Source organism: Jaculus jaculus, chromosome 3 (genome assembly GCF_020740685.1).
Source record: "Jaculus jaculus isolate mJacJac1 chromosome 3, mJacJac1.mat.Y.cur, whole genome shotgun sequence".
NCBI lineage: Eukaryota > Metazoa > Chordata > Mammalia > Rodentia > Dipodidae > Jaculus > Jaculus jaculus.
Window position 1 is genome coordinate 4,767,144 of NC_059104.1, and position 9,056 is coordinate 4,776,199.

At 42.8% G+C, this 9,056-nt stretch overlaps 1 long non-coding RNA gene across 1 annotated transcript; it reads left to right on the top strand.

Annotated features, from left to right (window-relative positions):
* The first annotated feature begins 1,621 nt into the window (after positions 1–1,621).
* On the top strand, positions 1,622–8,804 carry LOC123459516. Its single transcript, XR_006636309.1, has 3 exons — positions 1,622–1,887; positions 2,621–2,765; positions 8,433–8,804. It is a non-coding gene; the product is annotated as an uncharacterized LOC123459516 (long non-coding RNA).
* Positions 8,805–9,056: the final 252 nt, after the last annotated feature.

The window sequence follows — 9,056 nt, forward strand, 5'->3', positions numbered from 1 at the left end:
TCGATGTTTAAAAGAAGAAAAATAATAATGAAGAGTATATATAAATAAGATACTATAAATACATATTGAGACGATTGTGTTCACACACAAGGTGTGTTTATACAATGGAAATGTCTATATGTTTCTGTATGTCTATTCAGCTACCTCTAGCATTTCAAAAAGAGTGTTGAGTAGAAGAGAACTATCTTGACAATCACATCCACTTTGCCTTTTTTTTTTTTAATTTATTTATTTGAGAGTGACAGACACAGAGAGAAAGACAGATAGAGGGAGAGAGAGAGAATAGGCGCGCCAGGGCTTCCAGCCTGCAAACGAACTCCAGACGCGTGCACCCCCTTGTGCATTTGGCTAACGTGGGACCTGGGGAACCGAGCCTAGAACCGGGGTCCTTAGACTTCACAGGCAAGCGCTTAACTGCTAAGCCATCTCTCCAGCCCTCCACTTTGCCTTTTAAAGTTAGTTAGTTGGAGCCAGGTTTGGTGCTGCACTGTGGAGGCAGACGTAGGAGGACTGCCATGAGTTCAAGGCCACCCTGAGACTACAGAGTAAATTCCAGGTCAGCCTGAGCTATAGCGAGAGAGACCCTACTTCAAATAAATAAGTAAGTAAATAAATAAACAAATAAATATAAATAAATAAAAAAAAGTCATGGAGCAGTATTCATAACTTCAGTGTGTTTATTTGTAGAGTTGGCATTGCCAAATAATCCCAAATATTCACTTTCTCTAGCTACATGCAGCAAAATAAATATAACATTTCAAAAAAAAAATCCACTTGACTTTTTGGTGTTCAATTTGAAAATATTGAAAATTGGGAAATATATTAGTTAGGGTTCTCTAGAGGCACAGAGCTATCAGAAGGAATAGATATTATAAAGGAGATTTATTGTACTTTCATATGGAATATGAGCTAGGCAGTCCAACAATGGCTGGTTGCAGGCTTGAGCATTGAGGAACCTGGTAGCCACTCAATCCGTGAGGCTGGATGCCTTAGCAATCCCCATCTAGCACGAAGAGAGAGCCAGTGGGCTTCAGTGCAAGCTGGATGGCTGTCTAGAGTGATACACGTGTTTTTTTTGTTTGTTTGTTTGTTTTTAAGAGAGGGAGGGAGAGAGGTAGATAGAGAATGGGCCTGCCAGGGCCTTCAGCCACTGCAAATGAACTCCAGACGCATGTGTCCTTATGCATCTGGCTTATGTGTGTCCTGGGGTTAGATAAGGTTTTTATTTTTGTTTCTTTTAAGGGAAGCCCAAGAGACTGGTCTTTTTTTTTTTATGAGAGAGAATGAGAGCTAGAGCAAGAGTGAGACAGAGACAGCCTGTGAACTCCAACCTTTGGGTCCTTATCCAATTTAACAAAGAATTGTGAAAAATATCCTATAAACAGGATAAATTATGAGTTATTAAGTTTACTTAGGGAGAAAATGCAAATTGTGAAGTTTATTGTAAGGAAATTTAAAATCCAGGGAGGAGGCTAGTTAAAAGACTCAAGCCAGAGGAGAATTCTCTTCCTTCCTGTGCAGGAAAGGGAGAGGGGGGTACCAAGAGAATCTCCTTCACAAAGATGTGGGGGTTGGGGAGAGGAGGACTCTGGAGGAGGCTCACACTCACACACATGGAAGGCTGAGCATTAGAACTAAAAGTCCCACTTCACATGAAAGACCAGAGAGGATTAAGAAATAGTGAAGGACTCAGAGATCAAATAGAAATCATGCATGTCGCAAAGGGAGAAACCACCCCAAAGCAAGACATTCGGAGAAGGCAAGTAAGAAAATACTGCGTGAGTCTGAGAAGGGGAGAGACATACTTACACACCGGTACTCATGTGGAATCACAGGAACAAAGGAGAAGCTGTCCACGCGGTGACACGGATCAGACATCCAATTAGGGTGAGCCTTGTTATCAGACTCAGGTGTCTAAGGGGAGGTGATTGCTTTGTGACTGGGAGTCTGACCCAGAGTTGCCCACTTCGCAGTGCTGAGGTGAGGCGGGAGCAGGGAGATGCTTCTGAGAAAGCTTGCGTCCATGTGGGATGGAACTGGATCAGAAGTGAGTTCTAGTTTTGCCAGGGCAGGCAGAATGGTCTTTCGTTGTTCCCTCTTTGGGCTTCTGGGCCTGACTAACTGCCTGTAAAAAGCTATCTTTAAGCCGGGTGTGGTGGGGCACGCCTGTAATCCCAGCACTCAGGAGGCAGAGGTAGGTGGATCGCCGTGAGTTCGAGGCCACCCTGAGACTACATAGTGAATACCAGGTCAGCCTGGGCCAGAGTGAGACCCTACCTCGAAAAAAAAAAAAAAAAAGCTATCTTTACTCCTGTTTCTACTTCAAAATTTGGTTCCAATGTTTGAAAGGATAGCTGTAAGAGTGTAGCCTCAGCATCCTCCTCTATAGCACAGTCACCAGGGTATTTGTGTTGTTTTGAGGAGAAATTCTCTCTCTCTCTCTCTCTCCATATATATATATGGCATAAATGTCATATATCAGCACCTGGTATGAGTATGAGAAGAAAAATTAATCTGCACAGATGTGCTGTAATAGTAGGGATAGAAGGTGAGTTGTAAATGAATTGCATTTGTAAAGGATAACCTAACAGTGGTGTTATAAGCCTCTCCATTCTTTTAGATAATGGAGCACACCTGGAGATAATTGGACCCTCCAGTGGACACGCCTGACGGCTGATGACATTCTGGTAGCACTATTGGCATCTGAGGACAAGGGGAGGAGTTCTGCTAAACATCTCTGGATGAATAGAACCACCCAACACTAAGTAATTATTCAAACACAAATGTTAATAGTGCTGAGGTTACGAAAACTTGTTCTAGACTCTTCTAAAATGTAATGAGAGAGACCTTTGATTACTCACAACTAACCTTTTGACCATGTATAATCACAGCTGAAGGCTGCTTTCCATTCATAAAACAAATGCTAATTCCTGCTTGCTTCCTGTGGAAGGGTCAGCATGTGGGGTAATCACTGTGACCAGAGATCTTCTGAGATGTAAGGTACCATGTAATGCCACTTATGACTAATCACCATTTCTGGAAGACCTCCCCTGTGGTCGTTTTGAGCCCTGGAGATCTGAGCCGTACTAAATTATTTTTTGGTAAGTTGGAACATTTTCAATGAGAAAGGAAGGGTATTAGAGACTAAGCAAATTTTCCATTGCTGACGTGACTGTATATAAATTGGCTCATTAAGATCAGGCAAACTATGTGTGTTTGCTCTGCCAGGACAACTTCCCGTGTTGTCACAGTGTATGTGTGGGAAGGTAATAAGTAACCAGAACCTGCAATAGAAATAGAATGTCCATGAAGAAACAAAAAGTAATTCAGGGAAAAAAGTTCACTTATATCTGTAAACTGTCTGACCTGTGAATCATGGTGTAGTTTAGGTTGTTTTGTTTTGATAAGAGGAAAAGAATGAGGTGATATCCAAAAACCTTAAACCAACCCCAAGACACTCAGTGTAATAGGATGGCTTCTTCTTGTCTCGGTATGATGTGGACAGCATCTACTGTAAGCTTCATTTTCCACCTTTGTAAAGTAAGCTGTTGTTCCCAGAATAAATCATCCACACCTATGTAAGGATCCAGCAACGGCTCACTGACCAACAAGAACCTCTTATTATTGTGGAGAGCTGGACTCTTGCATGTCCAGAGCCAGGCGGTCTTTTGGTACTTCTAGCCCCCTTCATAGGCATCCATTACCCACCTCTGACTGACTACTAACAAGGACGACTCCTGGTGACTCTGAGCTACATCCTTCTAGAATGTACAAATAATCCACTAGAGTCTCCCAAAGGCTGAGGGCGTCACCAACATCCGAGGCCCATGGCAAAGACGTCCCCACTTTGCTGTAGCCCACCTACCTCCTGTTCCCACCAGTGTACTTGAACTATGCCCTGATTTATGACTTTCTTTTGCTCTGATACTATTGAATGCCATGTTAGGACATGGTATTTGGAGTAACCTGAATATGAATTCCTAGGCTATGGCCATTCATATTTGGCTCCAGAATAAACTATTTTTCTTATTCCATTTGAGATGGATGTGCTGTTTTTGTGTGGAGGCAGTAGGGTGTCTTTAGGTGTCCAGATAGCTCTTGGCTTGGTCTTACTGATGATAAAGCTTTTTTGCTGGACATAAGCCTAATCTCTAGATTTGCACATCCATGTTGCTGAGTAAGGAAGTGCTATTAGTTTGAAAAAAATGGAGCAAAAAATAAGAAATGTGAAACTTTAATTGCTTAAAGCAAACTATATTTCAGAAATGCTATATGTTTTAGAGTGAAAAAAAATCAGACCATATAGATAATATAAAGTTTGGAATGGCTGTTTTAATCATTAATAAAAGAAATTTTAAAAAATCCCAGAATATCAAAGAAAAAAGACTGCTAAATTTATAGTTAAAATTGACACTGTGTTAAAGGTATTTATTACAAAATAGTAGAGAAAAGAGCTTTTTCTTTATTAAATGAATAGGTGCTATTCATTTAATTCATAATCAATAACAAATACAACACTATAGGAAATGGTCAAGAACAGTAAAAAATAAGTCAAAGAAAACTAAAGTATATTAAGCTTACTAAAAAGTCATATGTTGCGTGAGACTAAAACGTCATATGTTGTACTCTCCTGATCTCAGGACCCATTGAGGAAGAGGTGGCAGAAAAAAAATGTAAGAACCAAAGGAAGGGGAGGGAGACTTAAAATAATTCTGCCTTCCAGACACAAAGTGGCCTTGATATTCACGATATTCACCACCGTGCAGTGGCTGACACTGCCCACAGGAGACCTGCTAGTGGGAGGGGAGGAAACAACAGAAAGTGACACCAAACTAGAAGAGAGACTACTCGAGAGGAAAGGGTCCAGTGCAGGGAGGATTTAGGAGAGGAAAGGGAAGGTGGTGGGAAGAGATTGTATCATGGTATATCATTTATGTTTATGTAAACAGTAAATATAAAAGTGGCCTATAATTTTTTTTAAAAAAAGTTACCTGTTTCATCCCTAGCAAGGAGTATATAAGACAATATATACTCTCATGCTTGTTTGATCTGAGTATTTATGTTGATAGCATAGGTATATTGTTTCTATATTAGCATCACATCACAATGCCTAGCAGCATTTAAAACATCTTTGCTCATTGACTATCTAATTTGCTTTCTAAGACACTATTCCACAAATAGAGTCTCACTCATGTACACAAAGATATGTTTACAAGAAAGGTTGGCATACAATTAAAAGGGTAACGAGGAGAAAATGTACTACATGTTAATCAATAGAAGTTTGGTAAAATAAGTAGGGGTACACTGGTTCATGAAAACATGTAGCTAGGATCCCACACCTCCCAGAATAGCTAGTGGCAGCTGGGAGCGGAGGAATTACATTCTTCAGTGGTCCAGCTACTGGCAAATCACCCATTCTCCTATAAACAATGTCCCGCCTCTGGTCTTGCAAGCAACCTTTTAATTTAGTGGGACAAATGAATCAAAACTTGTCATGAGAGTAGGCTTGGGATTAATTGAAAAGAAGGGTTTGGTGGAAGATAAGAGAGAGTAATTGGCGGGATAAGATCAAAATACATTATATGCAGGGATTAAAGTTTCAAAATAAAAATAGGGATAGAGAGATCACTCAGCAGTTAAAGACACTTGCTTGCAAAGCCTGATGGTTACAGTTGAGTTCCCCAGTACTCATGTAAAGCATCTAGTGCAGGAACTGGCATGTGTTTCCAATGACAAGAGACCCTGGCACACCTAGTGTCATTCTTCTTCTTGTCTTTTATCTTCCCTTCCCTTCCCTCCCCTCCCCTCCCCTTCCCTTCTCTCCCCTTCTCTCCCCTCCTCTCCCCTCCCCTCCCCTTCCCTTCTCTCCTCTCCCCTCCCCTCCCCTCCCCTTCTCTCCCCTCCTCTCCCCTCCCCTCCCCTTCCCTTCTCTCCTCTCCCCTCCCCTCCCCTCCCCTCCCCTTCTCTCCCCTCCCCTCCCCTCCCCTCCCTTTCTCTCCCCTCCTCTCCCCTTCCCTCCCCTCCCCTTCTCTCCCCTCCTCTCCCCTTCCCTCCCCTCTCCTCCCCTTCCCTTCTCTCCCCTCCCCTCCCCTTCCCTCCCCTCCCCTCCCCTTCCCTCCTCTCCCCTCCCCTCCCCTCCCCTTCCCTTCCCTTCCCTTTCCTTCCCTTCCCTCCCCCTCTTCCCTTTCCTTCCCTTCCCTTTCCCCGTCTCTAACTAAGTAATAAAAATTAATAAATAAAAAAATAAAAATAATTCACTAATAAGTATCAAGAGAAATAAAGCCTGCTCATGTTTGTGAACGAAGTCATTTCCGTGCGTATTGATGCAGAAGAATCTTCAGAGATGCACTAAGTATAAAAAACGGATACTTTGAAGAGCTTTTGACTATTTGTGTTTTTTAGGGGGTGACACGGGATTGAACCCAGAGCCTCCCAAATGCTGGACAAGTACTCTCCACTAGGCTACACCCTCAATCCCCATTCATTCATTCATTTTTTTTTTTGAGACAGATGCTTACTATGTAGGTCAGGATGACCTTAAAATCATAATCCTCCTGCTTTGGCCTCCGGAGTGCTGGGGTTATACATATGTGCCACCCCACCTGGACCCTGATGTGTCTGTTCAAAGGACACATCATGAGTACTTACATATTTTTCTAAAGGACCTGTCAGAAGGTCACCGGCACAGAAGGAACCCGAGGCTTTCAGTAGACAGATCTGGGAAAGGGATTGACTCTTTTTCTCTACACTCTACACTAATAAGCCTCATCTGTAACTGATATGCCTTCTAACTTTTGACCATGTTTACCTACTATGTAGTGCAGTAGGAAGGTACAGCAACTTAATTGTCTGTTCACAGAGTCTGTAGAACATTTTAATGCATGCTGTGGGTCTGCTCAGAGACTGGGGAAGAAAGGTCAGTGTCTATTGATAGCTGGCTACAGTGGTAGACAATGTTATCCTAGACCTGATGGTAGTATTGAGACTTGATGTCAAATTTGGCCATAAAATATGCAAAAGTAAACAAATCAGCAAGACACAAACAAGCCACTGTAGTCACAGTGGAATTCTCTTGGGATTAATGGATGTCTCTGAGTTGAAATAATCTAAATTAAGAAGACATGACTGTATTCTTGGCACGTTTCTTGCGTGTATATGTTTGTAAACACATGTATGTGTGTGTTGCAGACAGATCCTCATTACTGGGGTGAACAAGCAGGCACAGTACATGAGAAGAAAGGGTTTATTTCAAGCTTTCAGATTCAGGGGAAGTTCCATCAATGGAGGAAAAGCTGGCTGTGTTTCACAGATCGAAACAGAGCGACACCCCCGAACAGCCAGAAAACACCCAAAGCAGCAAGCACAAACTGCCGGAGCTCAGCTGCTCTCTCCATGCCCTGTAAGACTGGAATTCAGACCCACCCCCAAGCACACCTTAGGGCTTGACTCCCAAATCTGCCCCCCAGTGACACCTCCTCCACCTGGACACGGGGCCTATGGGGACATAAGATTTATATTGTCATATTCAAACTACCACAGTGTGTGTCCATATGTGTCTGGACACAAGTATGCTTATGAACGCACACTCACACACACTCGTGTGTGTGTGCGTGTGTGTGTGTGTGTGTGCACATGCGCATGCGTTAATGCACACAGGGGCCAGAAGTTGTCATCTTTCTGTCCTTGCCAGCCTCTACTTTATTTTTTTGAGACAGTATCGTTTATAGTGAACCTAGAGCTCGCCGAATCAGCTAGACCGGCTAGCTAGTGCGTCCTAGGGATTCCCTGTCCATTTCTCTCCAGCCCTGGGATTACAGGTGTGAACCTCAGTGGGCCTAAGTATTCACTGAGTGCTGTCTTCCTATGACAGTATGCCAGGGCATCCTTCTCCAGGGCACCTCAGTAAACACACACTCCCATTGGTGTTACCATTTCCCCCAATGTGAATTAATTAACTAAAGGAGTGCCTTCTTTTGTGTGGGAACCTGATTTCACATGAGAGTTTCTTTTCAAAAGAAAAATGTAGTGTTGTGTTCTTATTATATTATTCTTCAGAAGACAGTCAGCAAAATGCTTTCCCAGACATTCTGTTAACAGTTAGGAACAAATCCCCCACCTTGGTCACAACAGTTGTCAGACTCATGACTCACTGAACAAGACAATGGATTTCAACCTTACTTGGTTTTGTTAATTCGTGTAAGTGAGATCTCAGTAGAGGCAGTTGCTGGTATCAGTTTTCATTATATACTGGATCGGGAAGGTGAAATGACATGTGAGTTTTAATCATCTTCCCTTACCTGAACATCGTGAAGATGAGAAGTACAGTTCTCATGTGTCTCCCTCGTCAGCCTCACTGTTTGAGGTGAAATTTCCTGTGAGTTGAAAGATGCACAAGGGAGGATGTTTATTGCAGTATTCTTTTTTTGCAACAGGGAAAACTCAGGAGCCATCAGCATGTGAATAAAACAATGACACCTCATACCATTTATGAGACTCAGCCATTGCGTCTTCACCTTTTCGGGCATCCTGAGGACCTGGTTCATCGGTAGTTATGCTGACATTGAGTAGAGCCTGAGGTGGCTCAGGGCTGCCCAAGCTTCTCTCTGCCGTTGGTCCAATGCAGGAATGGAGACTAGCCCCATCTACTGGAGAAAGAGAATACAGTGCTGTGAGAATGGGACACAGATGCATGCACACATGTGCATACCCAGTCCTCTTATCTTAAAACAAGTAACTGGGCTGGAGGGATGGCCTAGTGGTTAAGCGCTTGCCTGTGAAGCCTAAGGACCCCGGCTCGAGGCTTGATTCCCCAGGACCCAGGTTAGCCAGATGCACAAGGGGGCACATGCGTCTGGAGTTCATTTCCAGTGGCTAGAGGCCCTGGTGCACCCATTCTCTCTCTGTTTGCCTCTTTCTCTGTCTGTCACTTTCAAATAACGAAATAAAAATAAGAAAAACCAGATAACTGCACTTGTAATATAACATAGCAAAGTAAAATGAAACAATAAATAAAGTTCATGATATTTCTTTTGTGTAGGGACAGAAATTAAGATGCA